General features: G+C 41.6%; 1 protein-coding gene and 1 pseudogene across 2 annotated transcripts in view; one reads left to right on the top strand and one right to left on the bottom strand.

Moving 5' to 3' along the window:
• BCAT1 (branched chain amino acid transaminase 1) overlaps positions 1-22,990 on the top strand; it is a 329,634-nt gene that overhangs the window by 102,265 nt on the left and 204,379 nt on the right. The gene's annotated exons all lie outside the window — the stretch shown is intronic.
• On the bottom strand, positions 431-1,207 carry LOC147751567 (splicing factor U2AF 26 kDa subunit pseudogene; annotated as a pseudogene).

Genomic DNA, 22,990 nt, shown 5'->3' on the forward strand with positions numbered 1-22,990 from the left:
AGGAGATTCTCTGGAAACAGATTGGGTAATCTAAATTTTGATGAGGGCAGAAGAAATATTACATGATTAGGCCATACACACATCCAGTTTCTAAGTAATCAAGCAGATGTTTTCTACAGCCCACTCACCAGCAGTTAAACAGTCTCCACAGATGCAAACATCTCTCCTGTGTTGAAACACTTAGGGCAAGATTATCTTATCTCCATGGAGTTCAAGCTTGGTTCCAAAAGCTTAAATCCAGAATCGCTGCTAATCTGCACCACTTCTAGCAACTCATGCAGATCTGCTGGTGGGTCTCATTTCTGCAGGTTCATGGAAAGAAGAGCAAGTAGACTTACACTTCTATCTGCCAGAGGAAGGAAAGAGGTGTGAAGATAGCATTCAGAAGCATCCATGGCATGGTCCTGGAGAACAAGATTGTATGCGGATCCTATCGTTGGGGTGGTGCCGGTCCTTGGACGAGGTCCCCCTCCTCCCTTAGTAGGGGAGCGAGACTCAGAACCCCCCTCCTACGACGAGCATGGCCATACAGCTGGCGACGAAGATTACTGGATATGGGCTTCAGGTGCATGAAATTACAAAACCCTCCACATGTTCACTCCCCCATTTCATACTACCGGTAACAGGATTCCCTGAAGTCAGAGACAGGTGATAGCTCTGCATGGATGGCCTGGCCGTTGAACCAGCGGCCAGGCCTATTGCCGTTGAACTTGACATAAACATTCCAGACGAGATGGTCTCCAAGGTTATCACAGATGTTCATTTCTTCTATTTCACCATACTCTGCCTGAACCTCAGTTAAAACTTCCTCAAAGAAGCTATCATAGTGCTCCTGCACCTCAATGTCACTGACAGTGGGAACCATCAGCTGTTAGAGCTGTATTCTGAGGGTTACAATACAGGTTAGCAATACAATGGTCTGACTGAATGTTGGTTTGTTGTGAAGTCGAGAACATCTGTCCCCATGGCAGCAGGCTTCTTTAAAATGAAGAGCTCGAGAGGGACTCGCCTCGGCACCTGCATTTAAGAACTGCCATTGCTGAGCACTTAAACCCCTGGTCTTTTCAGAAGTTATTGTGATGCTTGAGGCCAAAGCAGAGAGGGGCCCCCAGGACACTTCTTTCGTTTTTGGTAGGTGCCAAAGGAATCTGTTCTTAAGAGTTAATAAATAGAAAATATGGCATCTGGCTCCATCTAGTAGCCTCATTATTAATAAACATGGGATGCTAGCTTACAATTCAAACCCTATCAGTTAATTGTTTTAAAAGATCACAGTGTCTTGGAAAGACTGTGTCTAGGGCGTATGTCTGCTCGGCCCAATTCCCCCTTCTTTGTAGTAGACCCTGACCCTCTTGTGACTGGCCTGTAGTCCACTACTGACATTTAACTTACGGTCCCTAGGTACACATCATATACTACGGACCTTTAGGTAAGTTAAATATGCCACTAAGTTAAATATGCCAACAAGGAGTATAACCAATTTTGACATGCTTTAGGGGTCAGAGCACATGTGCTGGGACTATTTAGCATAGTGGGGGAAGAGAACTTAGAACACCATCAGCTGAAGGGGATATTCCTTTTTTAATGATGATTTCCCTCACCCACCAAAGGTGGCATGCTTCATCAGGAATCTCCTTGCATCGTGACAACTGATCAAGGTGTGGCCTACAACTCCCTCATTTTGAGGGAGGAGCACAGTGGATGTCTTATGAGAGAATGTAAGTCTCCATGGTGAGCTAACACGTGATAAGGTTGATTGCTTACAGTAGGGCCCACAGTATGTGCTAAAAAAGGGGACAGTGTTACCCCTGAGAACTTTTTCGCTAATGGTTAGGGAAGGGATAGGACTCACTCCTACCCACAGGTTAGTGTCAGGCATAAACATGGCACCACTGGGCACCAAATGCGGCACAACTCTTCAGATAACTACTGGGTCTGTGGAAGACAAAAGTAAGACTAGGCCTTGTGTTGAGACCTGTCAGAAGGACCCTAAGTGCTTGACTTGGTCCCACTTGTACCCAGTACTAACAGGCTCCAAAGATCAATTGCCCGACCTCCTGTTAGTCTACAGGGATACAAAAGCTTCAAGAAGTCTACTTTCCAGCTGCCAAGTTTCCATTAGTCATGCACTGGACCCTGCTGGTGGTTTAGGGTGGAGTGAGTTCTGACCCCCTGACTAGATTCTGAAACTCTTGGCTGATGTCAAAGTGCACTCCTCCTGCCTAACCATAAAACATAGTACTTAAAAACGTCCTAAAAAACGTTGTGCCTGGAGAAACGTTAAGGGACCAGGTCCAACCTGCCCGCTGATCCACAGAGGGTGCATTGCTGGTGGGCCTGACTTTGTCACAGCTACCTCTCCGTTCTCCGCTTGATGTTGGAATCTGTTGATACCGAGGACTTTTTGACTCAATCTTGAAGCTCCCCTGCTACCGCCATCGACAACACCAGTGTCTATTCATTTGCACCGTGCACCGTGGTACAAGAATGGGCTTTGAAGCCACACACTTGCTTGATATTAGTGTTTGACTTAAGAGCTCCCTTAAGTGTCAGGGAGCCAGTACTAGAGAAACCGGGAGAGGTTGGGGAACTCCTTGCCTGGGTTTCTGAGCTGTGTGTGGCACCATGCTACAATTAAAGAGCGCACAGATTATTGAGAGCTGTACACAACTATACAAATTGTATGAATGCGCTATAAAAATGCTTATCAGGTAGCATCTGAAATCTTGCTGAGATACCAAATGTCCTGCAGACAATGCATATTTTTGTACCGGGGTGTATACCCCATTCTACTCCAGCCGCCCACTATTGGAGGCATGCATTGGTGCAGACCAAGTGGCTGAACGCCACAGGCGTTATCCGTAGAAGGCAGGTACTAACTGTGCATCATCCAAATAAAGTTATTGCAATCCTAATCTCTATTATTTGGGGCCAAAGATTTAATCTCAATGCACCCCGGGTACTTATTTCTTGCAGTGGAAGCCCCCTAATATTTTAATTGACACACAATTATTCTTAGTTCAAATGTTCATTAACTCTCAACTACAGTTCATCAAAAGGAGAGAATCACTACAGTTTATCAAAAGGAGAGAATCACTACAGTTTATCAAAAGGAGAGAATCACTACAGTTCAACAAAAGGAGAGAATCACTTTGTCTCAACAACTCTTTTATTCTTCAAAATATATTTTGTACATTTTTCATTCATAAATATTTTCCAGTCTCATTCTCGTTTTAAGATATTTACTCTTCTTTTGCTACATATAATGCAAGGCACATCACAAAAGACATTATCAAAGATTGATATTGAACTAAAGAAGTGTAACGGATCCCACCCTCATCGACAGATGTAACTGGAGGAATGAATTCATCAAAGGCAAGTGAAGGTCATACTTGTAGCTTATTACAGGAATATGAAGGAGCCCACAGTGCTGCTCCCTCGTTCTATGCTCTCCCGTCTGCAGCTGCCCAGTAGTGGAATAATCCAACGTGAATAGCACCCACTTTGGATTATTCCCCTTTGTAAATGTCTTAAGTTTAGGGATCGTCATACAGCTCTCAGAATATGTAAAATCAACACCAGAGAGTGTGTGATGTATTCAATTGCTAGATACCCGTTGGCAATATGTTACATTAGGTCGAATGCTCCTCAAAATAGCACTTTCATGTATACTTAATGTATTGCCCCAATTGTTTTTATGACGGGATTTGTACCATTTTAGCTAGGTGTCCACCTGTCTTTCTTGTAAATCATATTAATTTTTGGGATGTTTTATTCAAATCTCTTTTACCCTTTTTTTTAAAAATAATATTATGGATCTTAAAAAATGTATGAGTATTGTATTTTTGGACCGAAATTTATCTCACAACAAAGTTTTATTTAGAAATAGTGTTTCACAAAGAAATTGTACGTTTTACCACATTACCGTTTATTTTTTTTTTAATTGTACCTTTGATGTTTTTTTTAACCTAAATAAAGGAAATCTGACTAGCCTAGTTGTGGAATTCGGAACAGACAGAGTGAGTCAGCAGCCACGGGACATATCTTAAAGCCCAACGTGCTTATAACTCGCATTGCAAATACAATTAAACCATAACACTCGTGCACATGCACGTCCAGTGGAAGTAGGGACACGGAGAAGAGCCTAATGTGCACGTCATTGCAAGAAGTCTCTTGTTCAGTCGTATATCAAGTTTTGTGGAGCACTTTGTCCCTATAATTGAGCTCTTGCACGGACATTTGAGGAAGGGGACAGTGTAAATAAGGATGAGCAGTGTATTTATGAGGCTAACATCAGTGATCTGAGGAATGTTATTGTCAGGGCACCCTTCCGCAGCCTGTTTCATGTGGTGCAGGAAGGTCACATTTCTGCGGTTGGATGTGCAGACAGTCTAGAAGCAGTTCTGGCAGATGTGCTTAGCTGTGAAAAGCAGCGAAGTGTATCAAGCATGTGTGTATAAGTGAGGAGGAGAAAATGCTTTTTTTGATTTTGAATTGATAACATGCATGGTCAGTAGAGTAGTTTCATCATTTTAGTGTGGTGCATTTGCTTTACATTGAGGAATGACCATCAATATTTAGTGGCTATTTCCGTCTCTTGGTTGGGGGGAGATTGCTTCTGCTCGGATTGCCGGGTTCAGTTCAAGTTAAGAATCTACCTGCTATTCAAGTGCTAATCGTGCCTTGTTTGTCTTATTTACTTACCATTGGGTGGTGAGAATGATGGAATAATGGAGAAGATGATATTGTGGCGGTGCTTATGAGGCATCCAGAGTGCCTAAATGTGGAGTGGAGGAAAGTGGAATGAAAGGGTTGAGAAGGCCAATCTTTGTCTCATGTAGATTTACACATCCTGAAGGAGTTAGAAAAAGAACTCTAGAGTGTGCTTCTACGAGCATGCTTTTATGTCATCCACCAGTATGGTACTGAGAGGTTAATATTGTGCTGGGCATGGATGCTCAGGGTGATAGACTGGTTGTGATTGCCTGCAAGCTGTATGCGCTGATGGGTTGTTGGGAATTATAGCACTGATGTGGCACTAGAGGATCTCTAGTGTCATCCCTTACCGGGCACACAAATATTTGTCTTCCCACACAAAGAAGACTTTCAATCCAATGTTTCAATTGTTCATGAAATTTATTTTATATTAGTAGAAGAATTTATCATCATCGTTTCATGTTGTTCGTTCAATATGATTCTCATGTTGGTAAATCAGACATTGTCATAATAAGGAATCCAATGCATTTCGGGCATTATATAGCATGCCCTTCATCAGGGAAACAGACACTGTAAAACAAGGAATAATAAAATCATATCATCAAAAAGATTCTGTGTGGGTCTTATTAACATCAATCATGACATAAACAATTCAAGGTCTGCTTGAAATGTGCTTATAAGTCAATATGAACTGTGTGTGAATCACATGCTGTGGTTAGTATTAGTGAAAAAACAGAAAGAATCTTCTCAAAGAAAAATACTCTAACTCACATGGCTGGGTCTCTAACAATACTTGTAGTTCTACAAATCAAAAAATGAAGCAGTGTTACAAAAACAGCCTCAAATGGTGGGGCAGTTCATAAGGCAAAAACATACTAACAACCAGGCTGGTGGTCTATAAAGTCCCTCACTACTAACCTTGCTCAAGAATAGGCGCGCGATTACGTCCTTCTCTCCTCGTACTCCGCGATGGCTCAATGAAATGCCGATCGCGTTCACCTATTTAACCTGGATTCTGGTCATGTGACGAGTCACATGGCATGGCCATAGAAGAAAGAGTCATTATCGAGGGTAGCGTACCAGAGTATGCTCGGGTCACTGATCTAAATGTTGGTTATCATGATGGGTGGCCTGGAGAGCCGGTTGGGAAAAAATTCTAGAAAATGTTGAAAAGGATATGTATAAGCTAACGGGATTAAAAAAATTAGGTTAAAAAATGGAAAATGGTTAGAAAGAAATACCGGGAATCGAACTAATCACTACTGGGATGTTAGATGAGCTGTTCTATGGTTAGTGCTATTGTAGAAAGTGAAGAAATGGAAAAGAATATAAGAAGTGTAAGTGTCAGATGTGTATATGAACTCACATAGTATACACAAGGAACAGTCAGGGGAGCACTTAATTACAGGTAACATGCAAATTCAATTCTTTCATTTAACCCCAATGGTTTCTGGCAGGATAAATTTTGTATCCAATAGTTCTCTCTCTGCAGAAGGTATTTGGAATTGTCTCTGCCTTCTACTTTCTGGACCGTTTCAAGGATGATGAATTTGATCTGGGAGATGTTATGATGTTCTTCAACAAAATGGGAGGATAATGCAGATTTCATATTTTTCAAACGAATGTTGGACTTGTGTTCAGTTAGACGTACTTTGATTCGACGTTCCGTCTTACCAACATACATTTTGCCACAAGGACATCTGATTCCATAGATGACATTACTCGATTCACAGGTGGCATTTACCTTTAGTTTGATGGGGTAACCTTTTGAAGGATGACAGAATGTGTTACCACGGATTACGTTGTTGCAACTTCCACAGTTAAGACAAGGTTTCGTACCAGAGAATTTCGTTGCAGGTGTTGAGGTTGTACATATTTTGTGTTGAAGAATTTCTCCAAGATTCTTTGATCTTGTGTAAGCAAAGATGGGAGGTTGATTAAACGACTGTTTGAAATCGGGTTCAAGATTCAGTATGGACCAATGTTTTAAAATGGTTTGTTTGTATTTCCTGCTGGATGTAGAATATCTAGATACCACCACTGTACGTGTTTGTTCAGATTTAGTTTTGATGGTTAGAAGTTTCTCTCTATCCAATGTTTCAACCTTTTTCTTTGATTCCTCTAGTAGAGATTCAGGGTAACCTCTATCCGAGAATTTCTTTTTGACTTCTCTTAGTTTGACACCTAATGCATTTTCATCTGAGGTAATTCTCTTTACTCTTGCCATTTGTGAAAACGGCAGGTTGTTAATCAAGTTGGGTTGATGAAAACTCGAGTATAACAACATGTTGTTCCTGTCCGTTGGTTTGGTGTAAACATCTGTTTTAAACCCTGTTGGAGTTCTAAGGGATGACACTAGAGATCCTCTAGTACCACATCAGTGCTGTGTATCTAGACGTCGCAGGACCCTCGACGCCACCTTACGGTGCACCAAAATAACGACTAACTGTTGAACTTTGAGAGGTAACAAATCGCTGTGCATTTATCCAATTCCAATATTGTTGGGAATTATGTCAGCTCCAATGGTTCTTATTAAACGGCTTTTGCCTCTGTGGCAAAATATCTTTTGAAGTGGCATGCCCTCTAAGGGTACTTGTTTTGTCTCCCATTGAGTGGTGGCCCAAGTTCACATTTGTGGGATATCAGCAGTGATTGCATTCTTGTTGTTTTTCTGCAGCTTTATCAGGTAACACAGGTAACTGGTAACGGGGTGCAGCTGTTATTGTGGCATATGATGATATTACTTTTGCAGGACCTTGCGAATCACAGGTATGTATGTCTTGGTAGATTGGCACCACTTGACTAGAAAAAAGACAAAATACTGATGGGTGACATGCGTGTATCAATGTTAGCCACTTGCAAGTACCGTGGGTCGTATTCCTAGAGATCTGTTTTGCTCACTGTGCCAATATTGACAGGGCGTCTGTACCCAAGTCAAACTATGTGCTGTTCCAACAGCAAAGTCTAGCCCAAACTTACCGGCTGCGTCGACCCCGCTCAACAGGAGCACAAGGAATATCTAACTAATAGCTTGCCAACGATTTTCAGGTAAAGTTCCAATATTAAACAGTTATTTTCCAAAAGAATTACGGAATTGCAAAGCTCATGTTAAAATATATCCTTTCATTCTATTCCTGCTTCTTTTCCTCGAGATAATGCATTGTTTTCATAGTTAGTCTTTTTATTCTTTCATAAGATGGGTTACGTGCAGGTGATTGTTTTTGCTCCAAGAGCAGTATCAGATTACCTGCTCACAGCCTTTCTGAAGTATCAGCTCCTGCATCCACAGCACTCTGCTGCATATGATAATACGTTCATAGTTTGCAAAAGCTGACGGCTCAGGGAAATATGAGAGTCCCGACTGAAAAGAGCAAAGAAATCCATGCACCAGCATTCCCATTGGCATTGAACACGGCTGCAGTTTGGGTAGGTTTCTGGTTTTGATGTGTTATCTTATGGTTGCATGATTCCTTCGTCACAGACAGCATCCTGGAGGGTTACTGCCCAGACTAAAAAGGAGCTTCGAGAAGGATTGTCGGCAGTAAAACAGCTTTTTTGAAGCTGCAGCTTTTTCAGGGTTGTAAGTTGTTTGGGATCCATCAATATGGCAGCAGGAAAGATTCTTGAGTAACTGGAAGTAGCAGATATTTGATCAGAACTGTTCCTAATAGTCACAGATGCAAAACACCTGCTATCATGATTTAGTTAGTAACATTTTTACCAATCACACACTTTTTAATACCATTAGTAAGCAATCTGTTCTGTTTAAGTGTGGGTTGTTTTAGGAAGTGACACAAATCGTATTTATCTAGCACGTGATAAAAATGTAACTTTCCAATCTGACACCTATATTTAAGGTGAAATCGTAAGTGGTTTTCTTTTAATTGAAGTTCATATGTATATGTCAACTAATAATGTATTAATGTAACGCAAGGTGGATTTGTAGAGCGCTGCTTGTCACCCATGAGGGTATCAAGGAGCTGCTTGTTACACCTCATATCTTTGCTGAACTTTACTACAAACACAAATTTTAAGTATCCAGATGCATCTAACCCTTCTCCGTCCAAATAACTGAATAACATATCCACCACTCAAATTACTTTCATATTTCACTATACTACTTTTCAACACTAATCCTTTCTGGGTTTCGGAGTAGCGTGCTACTCCCCAGGAAAGCGTTTCAACACCCATCAAGGGTAACAAGTGCTATATGAATGCAAACCTTTCTTCCCCTTCTTTCCCTCGACTATCCGTCTCACTCCAAATAACTGACTAATATCCACCACTCAAATTACTTTCATATTTCACCATACTAATTCACCACTAATCCTTTATGGGTTTCCGGTGTAGCGTGCTACTCGCCCCAAAAAAGTGCTCCAACACCCCATCCTGGGTAACAAGCGCTATAGAAATACAAAACTTTTTTTCTCTTCTATCCCTCTGCTATCCTTCCAAATCCAAATAACTAACTAACCCATACACCACTTAAATTACTTTCATATTTCACTATACTAATTCAACATTAATCCTTTATAGGTCCCGGAGTAGTGTGCTACTCATCAAAAAACAGTGCTTTGACACCTCATATGGGGTAGTAAGCGCTATATAAATACAATTACAATACAATACTATACAATCTATTGCTTATTATATCTACAGTAAAAAAAACGGAGTGCTTATCAGATGTAAACTTGGTAAACGGGATATTACAGTTTCTGCATGTGAAATGATAAATAGCTGCCACGACACTTGACGTCAGGACGGAAGTAGGCTCACTAAAGATCAATGAGAGCCTTTTGTCTTTTTCTTAGAAAGTTCCTTTAATTTCAGTGTCTTAATTTTGACTCTTAAAGGGATTACTTGTAGAATTCCTGCCTTTTGCCATTAGAGGGTTTCGATGTTCTGCTTTCCATTATCCATCCCGAGTCTCATATTTCCATTACTCGCAAGTCCCATGATTGTAGTTTTAAGCCCAGTTTGTTTTTTGTCAGTGCAAGCACAGAACAACACGAGTCTTGCTAAAGTTGCTTGTCACCTGAAAATCTGAAGATCTTGTTTCTTGGCAGTAAAACTTTAGTTCTGTTCACTTATGAGACTGCAATTTTAGTTGTTCTATGAGAGCTCATGATAGCAGATAAAAGGATCATGTTGTACCCTGCAATCTTGATGCAAATTGTAAACTGGAAACAAACGTCCTTCAGCTCCTTGGTTCACATCTCAGCTTAGAGAAGCCCGTCAAAACTGCAAGAGAGCAGAAAGAGCCTGGAGGAAAGACTACAATCCTCTTGAGAAAGAAAAATTTAAAAACTTAACTAGATCTTACCACAAGATGATTTGGAGTGGAAAAAAATCCTATCTTGAACGTCGGATAGACGAATCTGAAAACTCCTGTAAGGAACTTTTTAAAATTGTCAAGGATTTTACTTCTCCGTCTCTAGGCATCTCTGCTCAGCCTCACTCAGTACCTTGGCTGACTGAACTGGCACATTATTTTGTAGATAAAATAACATCTATTCAAGCCTCTCTTGCCATTTACTCAAAACAGCCTCAGGATGCTGCTCTTGGTGCCCTCTCCTCTTCACAACCCACCCTCTGGGAATTCCCGCAGCTGAGCCTTGCTGCTTCATTAGACCATCTGACAAGCTTGAAGTCGGGCTCTCCTCTAGATCCTTGCCCGGTCTCTTGCCTTAACAAAATAGCCCCTGTGCTAAATGGCCCAATCAATTCCATTCTTAATTCCTCATTGTCTTCTGGCGTAGTCCCTCAGGCTTGGAAGAGTGCTCTCATCCTTCCACTCATAAAAAAACCAGCTTTGGATCCCATCATACATGCCAACTACAGGCCTATTTCTCTCCTCCCTGCTCTGGCAAAGGTGGCGGAAAGACATGTGCACAGATCTATCTCTGACTTCATCGAGAATAACAATCTGTTGCACCCCACTCAATCTGGGTTTCGTGCTAATTACAGCACAGAGACCGCGCTACTTGAAGTCACCACTGCCATCAGAGAGGTCTTGGATACTGGAGGAAAGGCCATGTTGGTCATGTTGGACCTGTCGGCGGCGTTCGACACTGTTCCCCATGATACCCTCCTAATTCGACTCTGGGATTGTGGTCTCCGGGGGACGGTGTGGAACTGGCTCAAATCATTTCTAGCTAGCCGTCGACAAACGATCTGGGCGCCACCTCACTCCGCAGCTATGGCAACTCTGGAAGTGGGGGTCCCTCAGGGGTCTATTCTTAGCCCCCTGCTCTTTAACATCTTTCTGGCCCCCCTTGCAGAGGTTGCGGAGTCGTTCGGCGCTCAGATCGTGTCTTACGCTGACGACACCCAGCTCTTGTTCACATACGACAAGAATGAGGTGTTCGATGGGATCCGCATCAGAGGCTGCCTAGAAGCAGTCTTTGATTGGTTCAAAAGACACGGCTTAAAATGCAACTCCGATAAATCGGAGCTGCTTTTTTTTGGATGTGTCTCTGAACCTAACTGGAAAAGTTGGTGGCCACAAGACCTGTTTCCACCGGTTAATGCAAGTACCAAGGCTAAAAATCTAGGTATCATTGTTGACAATGAGTTAACCTTTGGGCCTCAAATATCCTGTCTTTCGGGGAAATGTTTCGGGATCCTGCGGATGCTCAGGAAATTCCTCCCCTTGATTTCTATGAACCATCGAAGGGTCATTGTCCAAGCACTTGTCGGGTCGCGTTTGGACTATGCAAATGCCCTCTATCTAGGACTCCCTAAATATCTCGTGAGGAGACTTCAAGTAGTCCAAAATTCAGCTGCCAGGGCTATTTATGGACTCCCTAGACGAGCTAGTGCTTCTGACTTGTTGAAGGAACTGCACTGGCTTCCTATAGCCAAGAGGGCTCTCTTTAAAAGCCTGACGCTGACCTACAAGGCCCTTCATGACTCAGGCCCTAGGTACATTAGGAAGCGCCTTGCTCTTTACAAGCCGAGCAGAACTTTGCGATCTGCCTCCTTGTCTAAAATGGTTGTTCCAACCATCAAGCGAACCAGACAAGGGGGGCGCTCTTTTCATTACCTGGCCCCGCGCGCCTGGAATGAGCTTCCCATTTCTCTCAGACAAGCCCCTAGTCTGATGTCGTTCAGAAAGGCATTAAAAACCTGGCTGTTTACCAGTTAACTTCGCTGTTCCTTTTATTCTGCAGTTATGTTTCCTCTTCTTAAAGGACCTCTTCGCTAAAGCGCCGGGACACTCCTACTGGAGTAGCCGTTGCGCTATAGAAGAACCCTAATAACATAACATAACATAACTCTGCAATATCTGCTTAGATGTGTGTCTATCTCGAACTGAGGCTTAAATCATCAATTTAATGCATTCAGAGGCACAGCAGGGTGTCTCATGGCTCTGCCCACAAGTATTTTGTGAGGGGGCAATCCTGTCTTCAGATCCAGGATGCTTTACGGACTCCTCAACGTCAACGGAAGGGTGGTCAGACCATTTCAAAGTCGTGGATGCACACAGTTTAGCAAAGTGGGATTTCATTGTGCCATTTATCTGCTCTACTATACCTGAAGCCCCAGGACCGTAACTATAGAGAAACCTGTGATCTTCTTGCAAACCTGTTCACACAGGTTTTATCACCCCATTCCTTAACTGCCTGCCACATTCTGATTCCAGAAAAACTGGGATCCCAAAATGAGGGATCAATTCTCATAACAATAGTTGGCAGCAGGAAGGCTGTCCTTTCCCCCAGTCGGTTATGCCTCTGCCCATCAGGAAAAGAAGCAAACCACCACCAGGATGTATTGGAGCCTATTGCATATGGGCATCTCGACAGAATCAAAATGCATTAGATTTAAAGGACCACCTAGGCCCTCTCCATGTGGCTTGTGACTACTGTTCTACATCCTGCATTTAACTGCTGACATTTGGCACATCTGTAACGTAACTCTGCTGTAAGAACCTAGGTTTTAAACCAGTAAGTACCACAGAGACAAACCATCACATCTCGACCTTTATGATTGGCACTGTAAAATGTCGCGTCGTAGGGGACAACATTGAATCAGGCACAACGGGTCTTTCATCTCCTAAAACTCAAACCTCATCCTCATGCATGCATCTTCCTTAAATGCTCTTCACTTCTTCTCACGTATCAGCAACCATCAACCACAAGCTCATAGAAGTATCACTTTCAGATTGATTTGCAAAATCTCCATTTAGTGTGCAAGAACCTAGTGAGCAATATCTGGCTATCTGGTCCACACATTGGTTGCCAGTGGGTGCAAAATGAGTTCCTCTCTTGTGTGCTACACACTTCACCACTGCTACTCCAGCTGGCATCTGAAATGCCTCAAGGAGGCTCATGACATAATATCCATTCCTAATTTGACACCCAGAAGATTTTATGAAAGCCCCCTGGGACCACAACTGCCCAAAATATTGGATCAAGCCAAATACGTTCTATCAGTGGAGATGGTGACTCTCAAATTTTCAGAGACATAATAGGCTCTCTTAAGTGCGATCTGTTCAGCCACTTGTGCAGTGGTTATGTTATGCAAACGGGAGGCTTCCATTAAACCTAAGGTGCAAACAGCGCCTTAGTATGCTTTCAAAATTCTTCTTTCATCTCTTCAGAAAGAGACATTCTCACACAAGATATAATCAGTCTCTCCCAGAGGGATATCTTTGATGTCGAGCTTTGATTTGGTACACAGTTCAGTCACACCAAGGCAGTTGTGGTCAACCCTATCATCATCATTTTCATCGGCAAGGGTAACAGTGTAGCAGGGTTTAGACAGGAGTATCTCTGCAGATTGATGATCTTCACAGCGAGAATAACCTGCTCAAATTTTGTGAGTTGACAGTTTGCCATGTGTTGGGTTTGAGTATGGTTACGTAGAATCTCAAGAGAGTGCGGGACCCTGACTGTAAGAGGGTATCACATAAAGATGCCCCAACATTGCTGAATGCTGACACCAACTGCGACCACTGCCTTTATGCAACCAGGTAACGCTGCAGCTACTTGGTCATAAGTGTCTGAAAAGTAAACAATGAGTTGTTTGGAATTACCACGAGTTTGTGTTAATGCTGAAGGAACACCATCTTATCAGAACATTATAAAAAATGAAAGGCATCTCATAATCGGGCATTCCTAGACCCAAGGTGCAACAGTTTTTGTGTCACTTTGAGAAAGGCATTCCTGCATTCACTCTTTCATGGTACTGGATCAGACACATCTTTGTTTGTAAGTGTCTTTGGGGCTTTGCCACTTGGGAAAGGTTGGGAATCCACTTGCAATGGTAGCTCACCATTACCAGAAACATCCTGACTTTTTTCTATGTGTTGGGAGGGTTCATTTGTAATACAGCAAATATTCTCTCTTGAGACACCTTCCTTGCTCCTTGCTCCTTTCTCAGTGTGATATGCTAGATGCAGTACCTCTTTTTGACAGTACTGCAGTTGGTTGGGGATACTTCATGTGCATTTTCAGCCATGTGATTCAACAAGGCAATAGTATCTTGCCTGCACACTTCTTCCGTTGTCAATACTACAAATATATCATCAATATACTAGACCAGAACTGATTATTTTTCATTATCTGACTTAAGATCGTGGGGCTTTCTGAATACTCCTTGAGGAACTCAGCACTGTGTCAGCACTTTATTTTGAAACCGGAATGCAAAGAGGAACTGACTGTCCTCATTCAACATTGTGGAAAAGAATAATACAGAACAACATGGAGCAACAATATCATTAATCTTTCACAGGTCTGGCATAACCTGCCATTTTTTATTTGATTTCTGTATGCCCATGATCGGAGAGTTACAGGGACTCCCTAAGATCTCCTTTCAAATGCCTTGCTTCAAAATGGACTCAATCACAGGGTTAATCCAGCCACTGCCTCCTGTGTGAGGTTGTACTGGGGGGCTTGTGGAAATATTGCATTCTGTTCTATCGTACTTTTCACATTTTCAAAATCTTTAATCAGACCTATGTCTTTGCCGCTATAATCCTAGACTTCCTCCTTCTCAGAGTTCTTTAAGTTAGGGGCAGATTTTTTCTCATCAAAGTGAGGAATAGCTGGATGGCTGACTTTTGTGAGCTTAAATTAAAGTCTGCATCCTTGTCATGCATTTGGAGCTCAACACTGCCTGGTGTATGGTATATCACACAATTTAACGGTCATTTTTAACAAATTAACTGGGCTAGAATCACATATCACAAACCGATGGTCTTCCTCAAAGCAGACTGTCTTTATAGGGACCTTTACGGAAATGGGATTCATTAAATGTTTTGTTTGAAATACCTACAATTTTCACTTGTTTGCCAGAGAAAGGTAGGTTTGGGACTTCCATTTACAGTAGAACGGGTAACACCAGCTTCGATCAGAAATAATATTGAGTGGCTGTTCACGTCTCTGTCTACATATGGGCCACCCTGGACTACCTAAAAGACAGTCCCAAGCACGCAAGTTCCATCCCTCCCAGGCACTGTCTTTGTAATTGATTAAACCCTAGACCTCTGAAACTGTTGAAGACCGGGAACTGTTGGAAACTGTCAGTAAAGGGTTCTGTTGAATTCTGGGGTACTGTTTCAAATAAAACCTTGGGCATTTAGATTATGCTGCATTAACTAGGCTTGGGACATGTTATGATTTCAAAGCCTTAGCATTTGTATATTCGGAGCTCGCAAAATATTCACATTAGGCACTTGACCATCAAATTGCATTCAATTTAAAGTTGATCCACATTCTTGCTTCCAATGGCCCCATTTCTTACAGTAATAACACAATGTTGTTTTCTTTAACGTGACTGTATCCATTTGGAGTTCGGCTCAACCAGCATTCTTCACCCTCTACCTTGTGGGACACCATACCCACCCTGCATTATCTGACCACTACCTTGATATCCAACTCTCTGCGTTTCGGCACTAACACCTGAACTATAATCATGATTCACCATTTAGGGAGCATTCTGAAATCCTTTCTGGGCTAATATTGGCCAAGCCAGCATGAATTTCTCTTTGATTTACTTCTGCTTCCAAATTATCACTGTAATATAAGTATCGCAGTATCTATTTTAGCAGCTTTGACTTCCAATAAATCACATTCTGCTGGAGGTACGAGCTTATCTCAGGGCACTAACCAAAAGTAAACTGAGATACAAAATGACTATGGTTCCTTGTTCGGATTTTCGATGCCACTATGCTGATGAAAGACCTGCATCAGCCTGTAATTGTAGTCATGTGAAGATTCTGTGGACTCTTGAGTCGTTCTTGAGATTTTCAACCAATCAGTCTCTTTCTGTGGAACCTTAGCTTTCAAAAAGTTAGTCCCCCAATTATACTTTTTCTTGACGACAGCAGACGGCTCATGTGTTTTGGCACCCATCAGTGTCACTGCATTTAGCAATTAAACAGATACTTAACACTCTGCCCACAAATCTTGAAACCACAATGCTAAAGAAAGTTTTCAAATCTTCACAAACGGCTTCGAAATTTTCACAGATCTAATAAAGTATATATACACCGAAGATTATGTTTCTCTTTTTACTGTGGAAATATATTTTTAAATGTGAAAAAATCACCACAACTTCAGGCACATGAGCATATGAACCCCTTATACCTCTCTCAGTGGGTAAGCTTTAATCTCAAGATCACTCCTACTACTGTCCCCATCTGGCCCTTTTTTGTGTTCTTTCTTCATCTTGTTCTTTGATTTCTGAGCCTACCTATCTCTAAACCTCTGTGTATTTCTCCACAATGGAATATTACCAACAAATTCCTTTAATTGCAATTTTAGTTAAGGAGTCTGCATGTTCAGTCATAACCAAATCTTCAGTCATAAACATCTTGAAAATCTTTCTTAAAGTTGAACTTTTAGAAAGTTGAATCCCATATGTGTAGCTTTCCTTTTAAAAGCACTGCAACTGTTCTCATCTTTCTTTGTTTTCAGCTCAACCCCCATGCTTTCTTTCCCCCTACTTTTCCTCTGGTAGCACAGGGTACATTCAACCCCCATGATCATGTCTTTCCTCCATGCTTGCTGTTCTCTATTCCACATTGCTTCCATCCATCCATCCATCCATCCATTCAGCTAGAATTCAGTTTAAGACACTTTGTTTGGCGTTTAAAATCCTGAATGGTACCAGTCTGAGCTTCTCTGTCCTCTTTTAACTCCGTATACTCCCCAGCGTAACTTGCGCTCCTTGGGTCAACATCTGGTAACTATACCCAAGTTCAGACTCTGCCGAGGTCGTTCTTTTCGATTACTTGAGGCCAAACTCTGGAACTCTTTGCCTGTATCTATTCGTTGCATTGATGAATTACTTCCATTCCGGAAAGCCATTAAGACCTATCTTTTTCCTCTGATCTAAGGTTCCTTTCTTTTCAGTCTATACCGTTCTCTGTACAATTAAAAGGCCAGCGCCGGGACGCCCCTTAGCTGGGGCAACTGCGCGCTTTAACAAAATTTTAACATAACATAACATAACATAACATAACATAACATAACATAACATAACATAACATAACATCCTGGAACTGTCTTTTTTACTTTAGTCTGATATTTTCCCTTCTCCTTAGAATATGCAGCACACTTCATTCAATCAAAGTTTCACAATGAGCTGATCTGGGCGAAGACTTCATCTCATACAACACTCTTCTGAAATTCTCAATTATTTTCAGATTAAAAGTACAATACAGGGGAAATTACACAGACCATTCATTTGCAATAATCCTATTCCATTGCTCAAGCCAAATATTTGTGTGTAACCCAACATTGGTAATCATGTAATGTTGGGGCATTCCCCCAGAAGGAACCTCCTCATCCTCATGGACAGATGTTCTCTCATCACTAAGCACAGCTCTTAATTTCTTAATAATATCATTGTTTCACCTAATGCTGTGCACCACAACCCAACAACCATCAATTAAAATGACCAGCATGCTTCGCAAATCACAAAGCTACAAGCAGCAGCACTAACTTCCAGTGTCCGCGCAGCACCACGGAACTGTGCACTTACAGCACGGCACTCTCTGCTTTAGTGGGCAATTACAGCGTTGCACACTCACCAACCAACCAATGCATATATAATATACTCAACATTTATCCCAGGTTCTTAGATTACAACGAGTCCAATAAACAAAACTTCAACTCTTACCACAAGCTCATTTTTGTCATAAGCACAGGTGGTATACCGAAAGCAACATCTCAAGTCTCACCTCAATACAGAGCCCTTTTAGACTCAAAAAGGACAATACACCAAGGAACACACTAACTGATCAAAGCCCAGAAATAACACTAAGCTTCAACTACACAAAATATGCCTTATCCCACTATACTCACACTCTTAGGACACTGCAACCAGTTGAGGAATGCTGGAACACCTTTAATCCTCCAAACTGGGCCATGGAAATCTTGAACTGAGGGTTGAATAATCAATTTAATACATAATAATGAGAATGAAGCATCATTTTGCCCCACAGCAACGACAGAGGAGAGTAGATTGGCAAACCATTAAGGTTTATTAACACATTTGTAAAGTTCCAAACTAAACATTTTAGTTATAAGTAAATATCCCAGTTTTCCCTTTTTGTCTGAATTTTACAGATAAATACAGACAGAAAATAATGTGTTTCTAGTCTGTATTTATTTTTAAAATCCGAAAAATGCAGACAATTGTTCTTTATGTGGTTGACTCTCCATGCTGCCTCTGTTATGTCCAGGACAACAGTCGAGCAGCTAGACGGCATGGGAAGTTAAAAAACATGTTGAGATTTCCCTATATTCAGGCATAAATGATCATATATTTATATTCTAACGCCGTTATTAACCTGTGGTTGTAGTATGTCACTATATTTGGCAGTTTAATTTGCTAAAATGCGACAGGCACAAAAGTATGAGTGCATATTTATCATTAAAATAAATGTGGAAATATACCAATTCACAACTCTATTTATTCTCAAACCACAAAATAAATATGGACAATACCAATAAGGTGGCCAAAAAATAAATATGGATACATACAGATGGAAATGTAAAACCAATAATTACCATAACACCGGTATCCCTAGTTATAAGTCAATAGTCATCTGATTACAGATTTGGCAAGCCAAACAACAAATGGAAAGTCAATTTATTAAAAAGTGGAATAGGCAAATTATAAAGATTCAGTTCCTCTGAATGGAAACTCACTATTACTAAATTAGAAGACACCATTGGGGAATTTCATAAGCAGCAGTTGTCAGCAAATATAGTATCTCAAATATAATTAAATGAAGATGCCAGTCAGGAAAAGATTAAATATGCTTGCTCAAGAAATTAACTATATGAGCAGGAATAAACGGAGGCCATTTGGTTTCAAGAGTGGGAAAAGGACGTCCGCCCAGGGAGGTGGACAGAAGTATGTCTAACTTTCCAACCCCAGAATACATAATTGAATTATGAAATTCAACACGAAGATACATACACTCCTATGGTTCCCACAGAGAAGGAACCAACCAAAACTGAACATTCCTGTAATGGCCAGTGTCAGCCCACTTCTCATAAGTAATAATGCTCACTCACCTTCCCTACTTTTGCTGGTTTGTTTATTTTGCAACAAGAGTTGTTTCCTCACAATATGGCAGTGAACTTATTTCAGCAGATGCAGATGTTAGAATGCAGTATTGGAAACCTCGTTTAATTTGGGGAGGGGTTAAATGATAGACCAGTGTCAAAGAGCTGTGTCCACATTGGGGAGAGCCCAATTAGTCATATCACAATAAGAAGGAAGGGGGTTACATTGACAATGTCCCTGATCAGGGGTTCAGTTTTATCACCATTGCAGCCGAGACAGTTATTTTTTGCATGTGAAAGTGACCCTGTAAAGGTATTGAAGTATAATTTGGCCTATGGAGGCCACTAGAAACGCAAACACCAATAATACATTGTGGTATATTGGGGAGGTAGTTAGGAAATAGTTTTGCGTTATCAATGCATTTGAGACAAACAAGAAGAGAACCCTACTTTCAAGATGAGCATTTCGTGCAAACCACTGTAGTTCATGAGTAGGGCTGGGTTTGTATTCCGGTACAAAAGGGGGTGGTGATGGACGGAGCATCCGAATCAATCAAACACTCACACCCAGTCAAAAGATTTGGGTTTAATCCATCACCATTCTTTAGCCCACTCTGCCACCCCAGTTCAGACATGGCTATATGCAAATCAGTCTGACCCTGTGCCTCATGGGAACAGTCCAGCCCGAACTGCCAAGCCATGTCTTCCCTGGACCGGAAACAAGCTTCCAAGGACCGGTTTCTGGCATTCCAGCCGTCTTCAGCCCGGCTTGCTTGAATCCAGTGACAAAGTGAGCAAGGGACTCACGTCTGAGCATACCCTGCCACACTTATGGCGGCCAAAAGAGGTACAAAAGGGGGTGGTGATGGACGGAGCATCCGAATTAATCAAACACTCACACCCAGTCAAAAGATCTGGGTTTAATCCATCACCGTTCTTTAGCCAACTCTACCACCCCAGTTCAGACATGGCTATATGCAAATCAGTCTGACCCTGTGCCTCATGGGAACAGTCCAGCCCGAACTGCCAAGCCATGTCTTCCCTGGACCGGAAACAAGCTTCCAAGGACCAGTTTCCGGCATTATAGCAGGAATTATCCCTTGGCTGACGTACTAATTTTTACCTACTCATGCAAACACATTCTTATACAAACACCAAACCATATGGGTTCCAAGACTATCCACACTTCTATTGAAGGATTATTGAAGAGAGTTTTTTTAGTTTGTTTTTTGGATAAAAAAGCGACCACAAAATTTTTGTACACAAATACACATAAATTAAAACATATGTAACTTATAAATCGTAATCCTAAAGCACATTCACATAGCTAACATGATTGCAACACCAATTTGAAAACAATTCATTACTTCAACTTTATACAATAAAAATTTTTTAAAAACAGTTGTAACTTTTTACACAAAATACATTCAATTGTAATCAGAGTGAGGAAAAAGAAAACATTAGAGGAGAGACAAACAAGAGACATCAATTTTTCGTCATTCAAGTGACACATCTGAGAGCCTGCTTATTTGAAATCTAAACCTAGGCCCAATATTTAGTAGACTTCCAGGTCAGATCGGTTCTCTTGATTGTGTGTTTATCTGCGTCGACGCATTTCGATGGCTAATTACTGATATGATGCCATCTTTTTCAAGACTTAGTGATTAGTCTCTCCTATGGTCTGGGCACTGGGTGGTTGCCACTGTCAATTAGATACCTGTGAACAAAATGATATGCTATTAGATTGTGAGACTCGCAATCATATTAGTATTATAAGAAACCTGACAGGTTTTCTTAAGGTCTTGATAGACACTCGAGATCAAATGAGTCAGGGTTTTATTCTCTGTTTTCTTATAGTGCTCTTATACTGAAAAAGGGGCCATCCTTGTTGTTCCCTAACTTTAAGGATCCCACCTTGCTCTTGCCATGATGTTCACTACTGTCAGGGGGGCATTTACTATTCAGTTTCACATTTATTAATTTCTTGAATCTCTCAGCTGCCAGTTTAAACTGCGTCCCCAAACAAATTTCTTCTATTATTTACCTTCTCACATATCAATTAGCTTGCTAGAAAGAGCTTTCCTCGATGCGCCATACATTCAGTTCCTCAAAAGGAGCGGCAATCTTAGGAGCAAAGATAGAGCATTTTTAGATCTATAGAATTATTCCAATTATTAAACAAACGTGGTCAAATTCCTATATGTTAGGTAAGCAAGTACCTTTTTTTTGATGATCAGGGTACTTAAAGTCCGCCTCTCCTTACACTTCATTAATCTGTACCGACAGCTTTTGATGCGCGCCGGTTCTCCTAAAATATATATAATATATATACTATTATTTATACACCGTCCTGTTCCAACATTGCATAGTATTATAGAAAAGGGTGGGCATTGCTCCTTACCACTCGTGTTAACGTGGTACTCCTAGGAATATCTTCTTTGACGGACTCTAGTTTAGTAAACTGGGAAGCTCCAGCTGTTCCTTTCTATAATATTTAAAGAGAGTTGGTCAGAAGAGTTTGTTCATAACTCGTCTACCTGGGGAATAAGCTATTATCCACTATATTCCTTACCTATAAATAGTGTGTGGATCTCCTGGTGGGTAGTGGTATCAAATTCCCATATCTAGACGAGAAGGCAGCTAGCTGTATCGGCCTTAGTCCTAAAGTGTAATTTTACAAGGCAAAAGATAGGGAGGTTGTTTAGTTTACAATTACCCAATTACCCCATATGTAATATCTAGTCTTATGGCGGGGGGCCAGGAAAAAGCAGCTCATCTTACCAGCTGTCTTGGCTTCATAGGCATTCCACTCCCTTTCCTTTCTCACGACTCTGCTCAGGCGTCTCCGCTTCGGTTAGAAAATGTTGAATCGGACCACTGCCGGTTTGACTCTTATTTAAACTTGTGAGACCCATGCTCATTGGTTCCATATTAATGTCTTTCACCTGATTGTATTGCTGCTCAGTTTTCGCAATTATTGCCGCGCGTTTTTTTAATTAATTATGGGTGTTGCTCGCATCCCAGTTTCCGGCATTCCAGCCGTCTTCAGCCTGGCTTGCTTGAATCCAGTGGCAAAGTGAGCAAGGGACTCACGTCTGAGCATACCCTGCCACACTTATGGCGGCCAAAAGCGGTACAAAAGGGGGTGGTGATGGACGGAGCATCCGAATCAATCAAACACTCACACCCAGTCAATCACCACCCCCTTTTGTACTGGGTTTGTATTCCAGCTGCCCAAAAAGACTGATGTATCTTCCTCAAAGATTCCGTTGTAAAATTGTAAAAAATTATACTTGTATAGCGCACTACTCACCCGCAAGGGTCTCAAGGCGCTTGTACGAATACCGCTGAGGAACCCATCCTGGCTTTCCCTGTGAGGCGTCCACTCCTGGGCACCCCCAAGGTGGAGGCCAGGCATCCTTAGGGTTGTGGGGGCCGTTGTGGAGATTAAGCAAGCTATTGCCCAGAGTTGCAGAGTGGGACTCCAGGATTGGAATAGGCTCCGAGGCAAGAATTATCAGGTCTGTGGAATATTTGAGCCCAAGACCCGCGGAGGCGGAGGAATTGAACCCTGGTCCCGGGCTAGACCTCTGCATCAGGGTCTGCCGCTCTAACCATTGAGCCACACTTCTCCACGGTGGAAGTTATAATGGGCATAACTTTCTGGTAAAATCACTGAAATGTCTTTAGTTTGAAAAAAGACTTACTTCAGGAGATTGAAAAACAGAGATTAAGAAATAAATAGACCA

The sequence above is a fragment of the Lissotriton vulgaris genome, chromosome 1_1 (assembly GCF_964263255.1).
Source record: "Lissotriton vulgaris chromosome 1_1, aLisVul1.2, whole genome shotgun sequence".
Classification (NCBI taxonomy): Eukaryota; Metazoa; Chordata; class Amphibia; order Caudata; family Salamandridae; genus Lissotriton; species Lissotriton vulgaris.